The sequence below is a fragment of the Elephantulus edwardii genome, unplaced genomic scaffold (genome assembly GCF_000299155.1).
Source record: "Elephantulus edwardii isolate Elephantulus edwardi_28Jun2011 unplaced genomic scaffold, EleEdw1.0 scaffold00121, whole genome shotgun sequence".
In the NCBI taxonomy this organism is placed as follows: Eukaryota; Metazoa; Chordata; class Mammalia; order Macroscelidea; family Macroscelididae; genus Elephantulus; species Elephantulus edwardii.
Genome location: NW_006399871.1, coordinates 8433408 through 8449650, shown reverse-complemented (window position 1 = coordinate 8449650; position 16243 = coordinate 8433408). Strand labels below are relative to the sequence as shown.

General features: G+C 41.6%; 1 protein-coding gene and 2 pseudogenes across 1 annotated transcript in view; 2 read left to right on the top strand and 1 right to left on the bottom strand.

The window, feature by feature from the left end:
* The window catches only part of ULK4 (unc-51 like kinase 4), a 483261-nt gene that overhangs the window by 269335 nt on the left and 197683 nt on the right, over positions 1 to 16243 (bottom strand). The window lies entirely within an intron of this gene.
* Positions 8442 to 9012, top strand: LOC102855659 (annotated as a pseudogene).
* LOC102855242 lies at positions 10233 to 10576 on the top strand (annotated as a pseudogene).

The window sequence follows — 16243 nt, the reverse complement described above, 5'->3', positions numbered from 1 at the left end:
TAAAAAGATTCTATTATCATCTTTCTCTGCAACGGGCACATATTTAGTCCAGTCAGTGGGAACATCAAGTGACCTAGCCATTTGTTGAAACTTTTCAATTCTGCCATTTCTGGAGCCTTATTTTGCCCATGACTTCAGTGCGGCTTGGACTGACTGCTTTCTTCAATACCACTCGCTCTTGATCAGAAGGCACCTCCTGAAATGGCTGCGCACAGACCAAATTTGTCTGATGCAAAGAAGAGACTGTGTATTCCTTCAGTCTCCTATGATGCTTCCTGAGCTGTTAAATGTTTTTCAACGCTCAAACTCACTGCCTTCAAATCAATGCTAACTCTACGGGATGCTGAGGCCATAAATCTTAACAGGAGGAAACTTTCCATCCTTCTCCCAAGGAGCAACTAGTAGATTGAACCTTGGGAATTACATCTCCTTTTGGTTAACAAAAGGCACCGTGTATGTGGCCTATGCCACCCGAACTCGTGAGCATGAAACTATGAGAGGATAAGGGAGGAGGGGAAAGAGGGGGGAGCTGACTTTTCAGCAGCCCTGGTGAAATATGATGGTGGCATAACGAAGACCAAAAAAAAAAAAGAGACAACTTGGAGTATGCTTGGGAGGGTGGAAAAATGAAGGATAATACTGAGGGATTTATTGCATGGGTGGAAACGAATATTTTACTCAAATTTTAAAAAATGGAAAAGAAGTCTTTTTCAGATTTCTAAGGAAGGGTAATGAGCACTGAATGAAAAGCTTTATTTGACTGTGTAACGTTTGAGACACTTCTAAGACACTGATGTGGAAATTTCAAATTTCAAACAGATAGTTCAAAGGAATGATCAAGGTTGGCGATTCAGATTTGGAAGTCTGCGGCCTAGAGACGTTTTATCAGACAACAGATGGCACGCTGATCAGATCAGATAACAGATGGTACACTCAGAAGAATTTAACTCAAAATAATTTTACGAAAGGACACTTTAGAGATGTGCAGGCAAGCTTGAGAGAACCAGCAAAGATGGTGAAGCACGCGGGGACAGCAACTGTTACCACGCTTAGCTCCGAAGCACCAAAGAGGAGGATTGATGTTATCAAAGGATGCTCACCCAGGACAAGGGTGCCCCCATCCCTCCAAACCACCGCTGTAGTTACAAAGGAACTCAGCCAGCACCAGAACCAAAGCCGGGCTGGGAGGGTCAGAGGAGAATGAAGATGCTGACTGACCTCTTTCTCCTCCAGCACTTCAATCCGACAGTGTCTCCTACCAGCATAAATCAACTAGAAGCCAGAGGCTAAGGAGCCTATGGGATGATCTGTCTTCAGGGGGACCGAACAGGGCACCGAGATCCCAGCAAGGCAAGCTAATGGAGAGTTACTAGCACAAAGGTATTTGAAGCCGTGGGGAAGGAAGACTTAACTTATGGTGTAGTATGTATGTAACTTATGAAGAGAAGGGATCCCAAAAGAGAGCTCTAGGGGCCCTCTTCATCTCACCAAACACAGATGGAGGGATCAGTCAAGGAGTCTAGAAAATTGACACTTCAGGTTGGGAGGTGGGAAACTCAAGCAAGTGATGGTGGTGATTTCAAAGTCAATAAAGGACTAACAGAGAAGTGACTGTGGGAATTGCCAATGTCAAGTTCATTCACTCTTACTCACTGCTACCGAGTCAGTTCTGACTCCCAGCAACCCTCCGTTGGCTCTGCAAGCTTGTCAACTGCAATGGAAGGAGACTGTGAAGCTTGTTCCCTCAAAGTCACGTGCGGATTTGACTGGCTGCAGAGATGTCAGCCTTTGGGTTGGCAATTCAACTCGCGACAGACCACACCTCCAGAGTGCCCTGTTATCGACGTGTGTAAGTGCAATCTCAGTAAAGAAGTACAAACAGAACCCAAGAGCGGCTGTGGAAGATTATAAAGTGAAGAAAGAAGGCAGGCCCTAGGTTACAGTTAGAATTATACTTTCAAAAGAGGTGCTGGACTCCTCTGGTGGCTTCATGCTAAGGAGTCGCACGGTCAACCCAAAGGTTCATGGCTTGACTCCACCAGCTGCTCGACAGGGAGAAGGCAAGCAATCTGGGTCTTTGGGATTCCCAGCCTCTGAAAACTCACTGGAGGGTCAGCTATGAGCTGGTTCCCAGCAACAAACAACGTACCTACGGATGTAGCAACATTTGAGAACAGGGTTTTCTTTGTTGTGTTAACAAGGCCAAATTCATGCAGGAGGCATCCTGAACTTAATCACGGCGACCTTACAAACAAAGCAGAAGAGACACAGAGACTGGAAGCACCAATGGCTAAGACAGCTGCCAAGTGGCCACCACCAAGGTGTCAAGAAATTCTGGAAGAGACATCCCATGATCCAGAATCCAGCAGGGATCCAGAATCCAGCCAGTATCTATCCAGAATCCAGCAAGGGTCCAGAGTCCAGTCCTCCAGCAGCCATTCAAAGCTATGCCTCTCGGGCAGTTCAAATCCATGTCTTTGGATGATTGATTGGCTATCTCCTCCCATATAGTTTCTCCCCTCCCATGTAATTCATAGCCTCAGAGACGAAACACAAAATCAGCTACGAGTTGGCTGTGAGTCAAGAGAGCAAGGCGACCAGATGCACTGCTGGAGAAGGAGGGGGCAATCTCCTCCTGTACCAGTCAGACCTGATTTGACAGTACATATAAAAATAATACAACAAAAATTTAAAAATTAAAAAAAAAGAGAGCAAGGTGAAGTGAGGATAAAGTAAGTTTCCTTCCTTTAAAGTTGCTCACTTGTGGTCTCTCATGACAGACGGTGTTGTTATGATGTGCCGTCTAGTCCCATACCAGTTCCAAGGCTATATACCTTGGCTGAAAGCCAGCTGACTGTCACGATTTACTGCAGAGAAGTGGCTAATGGACCTCAAGGGCTCCCTTTCTCCTTAGCAAGCCAGTGCTTGATCCAGTGAACTACCGGGGCGCCTTGATTTGAATTGCACTCACTTCTTTTCATTTAAAAGGTTGCATAGAGAAGTGTACTCGGGGTGGAGGGTGGGGGGGAAGGGATGTGGGAATTGTATACTAATGAAGGAATTTTTTTTTCTTTTCGGAGGGGGGAGCGAGCTGGTGGGGAGGGGTGGGCAGGGAGAAAAGTGCGGCGATGAATGAATGGAAATCCAAAACCTCTGTAAATGTCTGTTAAAATTAACAAAAGTAATAGCATCGCCACAGTCAAAGGACTTCACAGAAATGAGCTCCTTCAGAAAATTATCATGACTATATTATTTCAGGGAATTATCAATTTGGGGGAAAAGTAAAAATAGTTTTTAAATTAATAAAGCATATATATCAGACTTTCTTTAAATTAAGAAATAATAACAGTTTTCAGGAAATGCGCATTTCTGGGCTTTACTTGCACCATGGCTATTCTCCACTTTCTAAACTGCGTAGACTCAAACCTCAAGCGCCCTATAACCTCTGAGGCATGAGCAAAGCCACTAATCATCACGCAAACCTCCCCTGTGCAGAACTGGGACAAGAAGATTCATCCTGGTCCCACATTACCTGTCCTCACTGTCACTCCTTCTTGACGAGCCATCATCTCAGGTGAAGAGCTGGAATGTCTGACATCTCCTCAGCCAGTCACCTTGACACCTACCTAAACAGGTTACAATGCAGCTCAGTTCTTGAGTTTTTTCCCAACAAAACCCTCTAAAATACAAACTGTTTAAAAGAAGCTCAACTGGAGCCATGGAAAAACGATAAAACAATTTATAGTGAAATAAAAATGCAGTTCTCCAACAGATACACAGCACCTCAAGAGACCAGCCGGAGAGAGGGGCATATGCTAGCAATCTCTCCCAGAGCCCACGAGCAATCTGTTTCAAAGGGAAAGCTGTCATCAACAGCAAAATGAATCACTTTTACAGCAAAACCCAGAAATCGCCATCGTTACATGGCACAGTAGGAGCTGTTCATATGTAAATCATGGAGAGCACTGCCAGAATTTTAAAAGAACATTATTTTTTCTTAGGACCAAGTTAGATTAAGAATCAAAATGTGACTTTTAATCCAACATAGAATAATTGTGCTCATGTGGAAATGATGACCAGAACAGTACTTCCTTAATATCAGGCACGGTATACGCCAAGATTATGCCTGTTTCACCAGTTCTGGCAGCCTAGAGGTAAGAAACTGTGCTGCAATTCCAAAAGCACAAGGTTCGAATTCATCAGCTGCTCTGTGGAGTAAGGAGGGCCAATCTCCTCTCATGTGATTAAGGGCTTCTGAAAATCTACTGGAGTGTCAGCTATGGGTGGATTCCGACTCAGCAGTATACAACAACAACATCATCATGCAATATAGATGCTGAGTAACAGGAGGAAGTAAACTAAAATTAATAAAGGGGTAAAAATATTAGAAGACGACTCATCATTCATCCTCCGTGGGATGCAAATAATACACCTTGGACTTGATCAAGATCAAAGACGACAGTCTTCCACACAAACTGGGGCTCAACATAAAGGAATACAAATATTCACAACTGGGCCAATAAACAACGACTTGATAAATGGAGAAAAAGACTGAGGGTGTCAAGGATTTTACTATACTTGAATCCACAATCAAGCCCATGGAAATAGCAGTCAAGAAATCTAACAGCTTGGTGTACTGGTCAAATCCACTGCAAAAGAACTATTCGGTTTCCTTTTTTAAACAGTTTAAAAAACAAAAATACTAATAATAACCAAAAGGTGGAAGGAATTCAGAGTCACTGTTCCTTTCCCTAGAAAAACTGGTCAACACTCAATCATCTCAGTATGTAACAACTGACCAAGAACCAATAGTAGAGAAGGAAAGGAGTCAAGGGTCACTGAAGTCATTGGCAAAAAAAAAAAAAAGTCCCTAAGGATTGATAAAATACCAGTTGAGGTGGTTTAACAAACAGATGCAGCCCCGGATGTGCTCTCATGTATATGCCAAGGAAATTGGGAGATTTTTTTGAAAACTGGAACCAGTTACTTGGACAACAGACTGGAAGAAATCCATATTTATACCTATTTAAAAAAAAGATGATCCAATAGAATACAGACATTATAAACAATATCATCAATAACACAAGTGAGAGGAAGGACATCATTGTTGCTGTCAGGTGGATATTGACTGAATGCAGAGAATACCAGAAAGAGGTTTACTTGTGTTTTACTGACTGTTCAAAGGCATATGACTGTGTGAATAATAACAAATCATGGATAACACTGGAAAACATGAGAATCCTATGAAATCTATAAATCAAACAAGAAGCAGTTGATCAAACGTAACAGTAGAACACAGCCTGCTTTGAAATCAGGAAAGGTACACACCAGTAAATACCCTTTCATCTTGACTATTCAATATATATATACACACACACACACACACACTAAGCAAGCAAGTCAACAAGCCAGAAGAAGAAATTGGCCTTAAGAGTGAAGGAAAACTCACCAACAATCCGATTATGTAGATGACACAACCTTAAGAAAATGAGAAAGACTCAAAGCATGTATTGCAGAAGACCAAAGCCTTGAACATGGATTATATCTCAACATGAAGAAAACAAAATTCTTAACCAATGGACCAGTAAGTTACAATATAAGAAAAAAAGACTGCAGTTGTTAAACATTTACTTTTATTTGGATTCACAGTTTAGACCCATGGGAGTAGCAGTCAAGAAATCAAAAAATGTGCTGCACTGGGGAAATCTCCTGTTAAAGGGTCTTTTGAAAGTGATCAAGAGCAAAGATGTTAGTTTTATGACTAAGGTGCACCTGACACAACCCACAATTATTTCGAATTGTTTTCAAGAGACTCTCAGCCCAGACAAGAATTCATTAGACAAAGAATAGAGATGCCTTTGAATTGTGACGTTGACAAAGAATATGGACTATCCCAGGGGCTCCCATAAGCACACACACTATCTTGGAGGAAGCGCCAACAGGGTGCTTCTTAGAGTCCAGGATGGGAAACTTCACCTCACATACTTTGGGAATGTTGTCCAAAAAGGCCAGTGCTTGGGAAAGGAGATCATGCTGCGAAAGGTACAGAGTTATCAAAAGAGAAAAAGACCCCCAATAACATGAAATGACACAGTGAATGTAACAGTGGGTTACAGGACAGGATTTCAATCTGTTGTTCACGGGCTCACTGAGTCGTAGTCAACTTGAGGACACCTAACAAAAAGGAAGTCGTGTGGACTATGTCACTCAGGTGTCCACATTACCGTCACAGTGGTCAGAACTTCCATTACATAGGTCAACTCTATGCCATTACACAATGAAGGATACTTGGTTAATACTGAGAATCAAGAAACTCTCAACCCAGACAAGATGATAAATATATTAGAGAGGAACCACTGAACCCATAATTAGAAAAGACAAGACAAGAACGGTCTCTCCCAAGTCTCTGTAGTGAGAAAGACTCATGCCAGGAGACAGCAACAGAAGGCTCCAAAGAGAAGGAATCAGAATCCTGGACTCCTGGATGCACAAAAACTCGGCCACAACAAGTGTGTTAAATTCAATAAACTGAGAGAAGGTCATCAGGGTATAAACTTAGAGAGATCGTATGAGATGGGAAAGGCAGTCACAGCTGTAGCAGTGTGAATCTGTGGTGCATTTAACTAGAAGTCACTGAAAAGACAAGTATACCACTATAAGGCCTTTGTACAAGAAGACATGAAGTGGTATAAAGCACATTTCTATGTTATTTCTGATGGAGAAGGAAACAAAACCCAAAAACTGAGGGTGTCATGTGTCAGAGACAGACAAAGGGAATACAGGGCTGGCCTTCATTGTAGCTTGGCAACAAGCTTACTGAATTGTGGGTTTTAGTATGAGGCCTTAGTGGATGTCACCAATGTATGGCTTAATTAAAATTTCATGGGCATTAGCTATACGGTGTATTTCTATATACTCAGGGTTATCATATGTGTTTAGAACCCAGATTTCTCTTCTATGTTTGGCATTTTATGAATCTTAGGTATCCGATGGTTCACTCATCCATTTCTATTCATTTTTAACATATTCATTTGTTCTACCATCTTTGTGTACATGACACATCATCTTCGGTTGATTTTCACATGGAATACAAAGCTTCCAAAGACAGAAGAGGAAACACTATTGCTGCAGAATGTCTAGGACTACAGTCTTCAGTATGAATTGAAGTTCAACATCATTAAGACAAATGCTCACAACTGGGCCAATTAGCAACATGACGACAGACAGAGGAGAGATTGAGTTTGTCAGCAATTTTAGCTTGCTCGGTTCCACAATCTCCACTCTTGGCACCAGCAGTCAGGAAATCAAAAGATGAGTTGCATTGGAGAAGTCAACTGTCAGGAACCTTTCCAAAGTGCTAAAGAGTAATGATGTTCGTCTTGGAACTAAGATGCACCTGATCCAGGCCACAGTCTTCGCAATTACTTGCTATGCATCAAGAAGTTGGACAAAGACTAAGGATGACGGAAGAATAATTGTTGCCTTTGTATTGTGGTGTTAGATATGTGAACATATTGTGGACTGTTAAGAGAATAAATAGGTCTATCCTGGAGAGGGTGAAACCAAGTTTCTCCTTGGAGGCAAGGATTTTGAAGCTCTGTCTCACATACTTTGGGCATGTGGCCAGAAGGGACTAGTCCTTGGAGAAGGACATCATGCTTGGAAGGGCGGAGGGATAATGCAGGAGAAGATGATCCTAGATGAGGTGGATTGACACAGTAACTGGGTCATGGGGGTTTCCGTCAGTGAGGCTGGCTCAAGATAGGGCAGGGTTAAAAATGATTGTACATAAGGTCACTATGAGTCACAGGCCGCTTGATGACATATAACATGATGGAAAACGGGGTAGGGGAAGAGGAAACATGAATAAAATTACAAGGAAAGTCATCAAAGTCACAATCACAGACTCTTCTCAGCCCTCTCATAAATGACATAAAATCATCAAGAATATAAAGGTCCGAGAACACCATCAAATAGCTTGCCTTAACTGGTGTTCATAACACGGCAACCAAGGGCAGCGGCATTCACATTCTTTACAAATGTTCAGGGAACATTTCAAGACAGATCAAGATAGACTGGGCCACAAAACAAGTCTAAAGAAAGTTAAAAACTTAAGTCCTACCAATCAGAACCACACTATAATCAAACAGAAATCCATCAAGTGTGTATTTTCAAGTCTCCAAACATTGGAAAATTAAATAACACATTTCTAAATATCTAATGACTCAAAGAAGAAATCCCAAGAGTAATTACAATGCATTATGAACTAAATGAAAATAAAAACCGCACCCGCTCAAAATTTGTGGGCTGGAACTAAAGCAGTGCTTAGAGAAATTTACAGCACACACAGACCGCGTTAGAAAAAGAAGAATCTGCAGCCACAGCCGGGTCGTAGGCGCGTCCTCCTCGCCTTGCACCCTGCAGCCCAGTCCAGGCATCTGATGAACTCTACAGGCACCATGTGGGGCAAAAAGGCAAAGGCCAGGACCACCAAGAAGCATCCTCAGCACACAACATCCAACGTGTTTGCCACGTCTGACACGCCCCAGGTCCAGGAGTTCCAACAAGCCTTTCAACGTGATCGACCAGAAAAGAGGTGGTTTCATCGACAAGGAGGATCTGCATGATATGCTGGCCTCTCTGGGCAAGAACCCAACGGATGTGTACCTGGAGGCCGTGATGAACGAGGCTCCAGGGCCCATCAACTTCACCATGCTCTCCTCACGGTGTTTGGGGAGAAGCTCAATGGCACAGATCCGGAGTCTGTCATCAGAAATGCACTTGCTGGCTCTGATGATGAAGCAACAGGCACCATCCAGGCAGACTACCCGAGGGCGGTGCTGACCACCATGGGGGACCGCTTTATGGACGAGGAAGTGGACGAGCTCTACAGAGACTCTTACCAACAGAAAGGGGAATTTCAATTACACCGAGTACACACGCATCCTGAAACGTACAGCAAAAGGAAGGATGACTGAACAAACTTTAGCTGAAACCTTCCAATTAGCCTGAGTTTATTCCCAAGACTCTCTCTTCTGCCTCTCAGAACCTGTGTATGCACAGAGCTTCACAGCTTTGCCTCTTCTCCTCCTCCTTGGATGTATTTATTCCAGGCCTTTCTGCCACCAGCATCTGTATAATCAGGATGGGGATGTAAATTGCATTGATAAACAGATTATGAATAAAAGTCAACTAATGTGAAATTCCACAAAAAAAAAAAAAAGTCTTCAACTAGTAACTTTAGATTTTTTTTTTCCAAAATCCCTAGAATATGAGAATAAACTCAAAGGAAAAAGGAAATAAAAAAACATACACAGTAATAGGGGCTCCGGTGGCCTAGTGGTAAGGAGATTGTACTGCCAACCAAAAGACATGTGGTTCGAGTCCATCAGCTACTCTTTGCAAGAAAGATAACAATCCTTCCCCGTGTGATTCACAGCCTCTGAATGCTCGCTAGAGGGTCAGCTATGAGTTTCTTGCAACTCAATGGCTCATAAAAACAGAATAAAGCAGGAAAAAACCTTATGAAACCTAATGTTTATATTTGAGAAGTAAACCAAAGTCGAAGTGATAAAGAAAAAATATATATGTAATTTAGCAAAATCAGAAGTTAAAAAGGCAGACATCACAAAATATTTACAAACATTAAAAAAAGATAGTAAGAGAAAAAGAAAAGCAATTTGATGTCAGTAAATCTGGGAAGCTTAGATGGAATGTACAAATTCCTGGAAAAATACAAACTACAAAAGCTTCTTGAAAAATACAAGCTTAGTAAGTCTATACCCATTGTTGATGGCCGTCAAGTTGAGCACGATTCACAGAGACTCTATGAAAGAAAGGCCTCGAGTCTTTCTATAACTTTCATCATTTATCAAAGTTCATAGTGTTTCTGGAGGCATGTTGTTTAAGAAGTGGATGCCATTCCTACTATATCCATTAGAGAAAACAAATTTGAAGTTTAAAATAATCACAAAAAGGAAATGGTAAACCCAGATGTGTTTACCAATGAATTGTACCGAACATACAATAAAGAGGTAATATAAATAATTTTTTAAATTAAAAAGCTATTCAAGAAACATGTTGCAATTCATCCTTTGGGGTACACATTACCCTAATAAGAAAATTTTTAAAAAGATGACGAGAGGCCTCTCTGCTTGTCCACTGGAGCTGACCTCTGCAGAGCGGTGCAGACATAGTGCCCTCTTTCAGTTCGACCAAGTGTGAAGAAAACGATGCAGGAGGAGCCTGGCACACTAGTGCCCACCCACTGGCTTGGCTCTGGCGATGCAGCACTGGTTGCCTCTGGTGGGCTCACTGGCTGGGCAAAAGCAGGTAGCATCCCATCGCGGCTGCTGGGCTCTTCGGGGGATTAGCAGGTGTGGGTGTTTACCAGCTCTCTCAGGATCCCAGGAACATTTGGATTTTCCTAGCTACATCTGGGACCTTGGCTGGCTCACGGGAATGAGATTCTAGAACTCTGGAAAATTTATGCCTGCAGGCTTAATTGCAGGTGCCAGTTTTGCTGATGGTTGCCAAACGTGGGATTAGTGTGTTGAGTACCTCCCACAAATCCTAGTCAGATACCAGCTTGAACCCCTGAAGATCTAGAAATCTCCAAACTTCAGCTGTCTTCAGTGTAAGATAAAGAAGTACGGGGCTCGAGTGTTTTCACATATTCATGTGACTTAAAACAAGACGGCAATGAATTTTTCAGGAAAAACTCAACAATGTTATAGTTCTCCAACGGTGGCAGTTACACATCATGAGAGCTTATAATTATAACCTCACGCAATTTGAGTCTTGTATATTGATGTATCTCTTCCTTCTATAACTAGGTAAATTTTTAATGGGTAAAAATGTCAACATTTGGGGCCCTGGAGTCTCATGCCCTGCTCAATCAATGAAGAACAAGATCTTAAAGAGATTTCAGATGGCCAACTTTTTCTTGTATCAGGGCACAGGCTTAATTTTGAATTGTTTCATGAAATCATAATTAAAGTTTTACTATAAGTTTAAAAAAAAGATGACAAGAAAACTACAGACCAGACTCTCTCACGTAAATGTTGACATGTACTGTCACAGAACAGACACAAAGCTGACCTTCCAGAGGGCTCCCATGTGTGTATGTTGTCGTGGTGTGCCACTGAGTCGCCTGGAACCCATAGCGACCCTACAGCTCTGAATCCTACCCTGTGCTGAGCCAGTCTTACTAATTCTGACCCATCAACCCCCACTGCCCCAGTTACTGTATCAATCCGTCTCATTGAGGGGTCTTCCTTTCCTGCACTGTCCCTCCACCCTTCCAAGCATGATGTCCTTTTCCAAGTCTCTCCTGGCCACATGGCCAACATACATGAAATGAAGCTTCAAAATCCTAGCCTCCAAGGAGAACCTTGGTTTCATCCTCTCCAAGACATACAGTAACAAAAATCTAAATGTTTAGTAAGTCCGAGTCAATAAGGCATAAAAAGGACAGCACAGGCATGTTATTTGGAGAGTGTGACAGAGTGTGTACAGCACACAGCAACTCTGTGTATAATAAACCAAACCCTCTGGACTGCCCCATTCTCAGTGCTTGGACCCCACTCTACCCCCCACCAATGCAGCCACTGTCTTGACCCATTTCAGTTGGGATCTTCATCTTTTTAAAAAAGTGAACTGGGGGAGGGGTGAAGGGAGCCAGAGGATATAAAATGTGTAAAAATGAAAGAAAAATCTAACTTCTCTGTAAACATTCATTAAAATCACAATTAAAATAAATTTCATTTAAAAAATAATGTCTTTCTCGAGGAGCTGGTCCCTCCAGATTAATATGCATAAAGTATGTGAGGTTCAAAACCACCCTGGCTTGGGTCAGATGCACATTAGTCCTTACTGTGACGTCCTTGCCTTTGAAAGACGTTTATTGTGTTTTCTTGCATTGTTTTTTCGGCTCATCTGTCTAAACCAGTAATTTCTTAATTAATGCTTCCTCAGGTGTCAAAGATCCAGGTAAAAGAAAATCTTTGGCAAATTTAGTATGTTCTCCTTATGATGTTTAGTGGTGCAATTATAAGAATTTTTATGTTGTGATATAATCCACAGTGAGAGTTTTGAGCTTCATCTGTAAATGCGTCAACTCTTCATTTTCAGCAAGCATGGCTGTGTCATCTGCACATCACACTCTGCTGAAGAGTTTTCCTTCAAGTCTGACGCTGAATTCTTTCTCATATACTCTAGATTCATGAGCTCCTCGCACAGACTGAATAAATATGGTGAGAAATGATACAGCACTGACACACAACTTGCCTGATTTCAAATCATTCTGTAAACCCATTTCTAGCCAAATAACTGCTTCTTGGTCTACATGTAGTTTCTAAGTGAGAATAATTAAGTATTCTGAAATTCCTATCCTTCTCTTTAACACTATAATCTGTTATGACCCACAATCAAATTCCTTTGCATACTCAATAAAAAACAGTTAAACACCACATAAGAGACCAACACTACTGAATTATGCTAAGAGTTTGAAAAGGAAGGAGTTGTTTTATACTTTACTATGTGGAAAAATTTGTATTTTCATTTTAGAGAATAATATTAAACACAAAAGCGGAATACATTTGATATTACTACTCAAATTCTAAGATCTTACTCTACAGAAATCATATTTTGTGCCAAGATATGACACAGATACTCTATTCAGCATTTATCAGAATAAGAAAATGATGAAAAGAACTCTGGAAGGCTTATCAACAGGGACTGGCTAAATAAACTATGAATACAATCAAATATCATATAGTCATAGAGAGATCTCACACAGAGCTGCCGCGATGGATATTAAAACAGGCAGATTACAAAAACAGAGTATTTACCATGATCCCACAAAAAAAGCATTATCAATATAACACATTCACAGAAAACAATGAAAAGACTGTGCATTAAGCTGTAAGCCATGACAGACCTTCACATTCTTTATGTTCTTTCTGTAGTGTTTGAACTCTTTACAAATAATGTATCAATTTTGTTACCAAATAAAGTTAAACCTGAAAATCCAGTGTAATAACTTGCCCTGGCTGGCTTCAAATCACAGTCTCTCTAATTTGGTACCTCTAATAAATCCCAACTGCAATCTCACTTGCTAGTGCTACTTAATAAGCCCAACTTTCTCCCTAAATCTGTAACTGATTTCATGCATCAGATTTCTTGGCTCAGTTTAAGAATCTGTTGCAGCCCTGGGTAAGCACATAAATTCTGGAGGTCTTTTTCTTGCTCGTCCAAGATAATAAAAACAACATCAAAAAGCAAATTCTAATCCCTGGTTGCAGCACTGTTTATTCAACACCTGTAACTTTTTGCTGGCATTTCCAATTCCTTTACATAAAAATTTGTTTTAATCATAAATAAGCTGTATGGGGTCCAAGGTTACTGAAGACTTTTAAGAAACAGCAGCATCTGTAATTCCTAAGTGAATCAACAAGCACACACTTTACTCTTGGACTGTAATTCTTTTTATCTGCTGTAATGAGTTTCTTTCCTTTGTCTCATTTGTCAAAGGGGTCTATACACACTGGAGTCAGGAGAAGAGAGAGTGTATCTCCTCTTTTTCAATAAATATCTGAACTCAATGTTGGATAATGAACAGAAATTGCCAGATATTCCAAAGTTAGAAAAGAAATAATTAAGTGGTATCATTAGCTGTTGAGGGACCACATGAGAGAGTCAAGTCCTAATCTCTAGGTCGCATGAATGTGTTCTATTTGGAAATAGCATGTTCATAGATATAATTAACATGAGGTCAGACGGCAGTAGGGTGGATCTAATCCAATGAAAAATGGGGTTAACATTTGTAAGAAGCAAAAAAGAAACACAGAGATAGAAAGGCACGAAGGGAAAATGGTCAGATGAAGACATGGGCAAAGACTCGGCGAAAACTGTCACAAGACAAGGAGCATGCAGGTACCAGGAGTGGAAAGAGACCAAGAAAGATGGTCCTCCGGAGCCATCCGTGAGCACGCCCTGCTCCCAGTGCGAATTCTGACTCCGGGCCAGCTGAATTTCAAGAAAATAAATCTGTTGTTTCAAGATACTCAAATGGTGGTCATTCATTATGGCTTGTCTAAGAAATAAACAAACCAGATTGGGGCCAAAAGTCAGGGGACTCCAACGAAAGGGAGGAAATGATAACGCAAAAGAGCTGAGCAGAAGATTTTAAAGGGCAGCATGAGAAGACAAAGTGTCAGAATGAAATGGGTTGGACTCAGAAAATAAAAAGTGAAGCATTCACTGTGCATCTCTCTCAAGCTGAAAGAACTTAAAAAGAAACTCAAGCCTCAAGGTTGTAGTACTGAAGGACGCTGTAGTCAAAATAGTGAATGATCCAGGAAACATCAACAGAAGATGGAAGGAACACATAGAATCATTGTACCAAAAAAAGTTTGCTCACACAGAAACATTTTAGGAAGAGGCTTAAGATCAAGATCCAATGGTAATCAAGGAAGGAGTTCAAGTTGCGGTGAAGGCATTGGCAAAAAATAAAGCCCTGGGATTGGATGGAGTATCAACTGATAGGAGAATTGATGCCTTTGAGCTGTGGTGTTAGAGAAGGATTTTGAATATACCATGGACTGCTAAGTAAAGGAACAGGTGCACCCAAGAGAGGGTTAAACCAGGCTGCTCCTTGGAGGCAAGGATTCTGAAGCTTCATCTGACATAATTTGGACATGTTGCAAGGAGGGACGAGTCCTTCAAGAGGGACATCATTCTTGGGAGGGTGGAGGGACAGCGCAGGAGAGGAAGACCCTCTATGAGGTGGATTGATTCAGTGACTGGTGTAATCGAGGTGGGTGTGTCGGAGACAGTGAGGTTGGCACAGGAAAGAGCAGGGCTCAGAGCTGTTGTACATAGGGTCACTATGAGTCGCAGGGGACTTGGCACATAACAATAACATATTTCAACAAACAGATACAGCTCCGGATGTGCTCCCCCTCAGCTATGTCATGACAGACTGACTTCACCAATGGGCTCGATTGTCTCAGAGATGAGAATGATGGCACAGGATAGGGCGGGCTTCAGAATGACTGCTCAGAGGGCTGCTACGAGTCATACAGCACCTAATAACAAGAATAGTAGTAACATTAAGAAAAACAATGGTAAGATCAGATAGAAAAGTTGAAGCATAATGGTTTTATGTTAGTGAGGGAAGAACAGTTCAGAAAAGGAGAGTGGGAATAGGTACTTAACTTGGAGAATCCAAAGTTACTGAATTGTCTACACAGAAACTGAAGGTCTGGTGCTTCCTTGACTCTGTACATTCTCAACAAGATTAATAAAACTTCGAAAACAGATGAGAATACAAGTGAAATTCACCTTAATATTTCACTTAAATATCCAAAGTATTATATTTTTAACAGAAATCGTGTGTGTATCTGATACTTGGAGCATTTCACAACTCCATCTAGTCATGTTTTAAATGTTAAGTAGTCACATGTGGTTACTAATGGTCACCAGACTGGAAACAGAAGGTCTATGAGGGAAATCTAATTAATAGCACAGGAGCACAGATCATGAAATAGGTGCCAGAAAGGTTCACAGAAGCACCAGAATTCAAACTTTCAAATAAGTGTCTCTTAGGATCACACTAATTCCTTCACATCTTCAAAATCGAATGCAGGGGTTTGGCTCCCCTTGATGGCCCCTCGTTTCACCGTACCACGGCCACCTCTTTACCTGCTGATCTCACTCCCGGAAACAGTAATCATTTACAGTACCCAAAGGGTACCCCTGCTCTTCTCACAAGCCTAACTCCTTCAGCAAGTTAAGAACAGAAACAAAAAACAAAACCCAAACAAAAGGCCAGCACAAAGCTTGCCAGGGTGGGCAAGTACATTATTATTGCATTTCTTATCACTTATTTAGGGAGCTCTGGAGGCAAGGATGGTAGCAAGCAGTACTTATTCAAAGCCCACTTAACCCAGGCGGTTCCAGCCCAGGAGGGGCTCCCTAGGGGAGAGGAGCCATCTCCTCTCTTTACGTTCACAGCCTCAGAACTGCCCACTACAGGGTCAGCTGTGAAAGGGAACCGAATTGAGGCACAAGATCATTTCTCGACCTCTCCCTTAAGCTTTAACTACACTGTCTTCTCAGAAACAAATCAACAGAAATATCCTTGTTTTCTCAAAGTGAAGTCCAAGAGGAAGAGCAGAGCTAGAAATCACACTGATAAAGGCATACCTTAGATTCCATTATGGGGGCTGAGGGGGAGCTA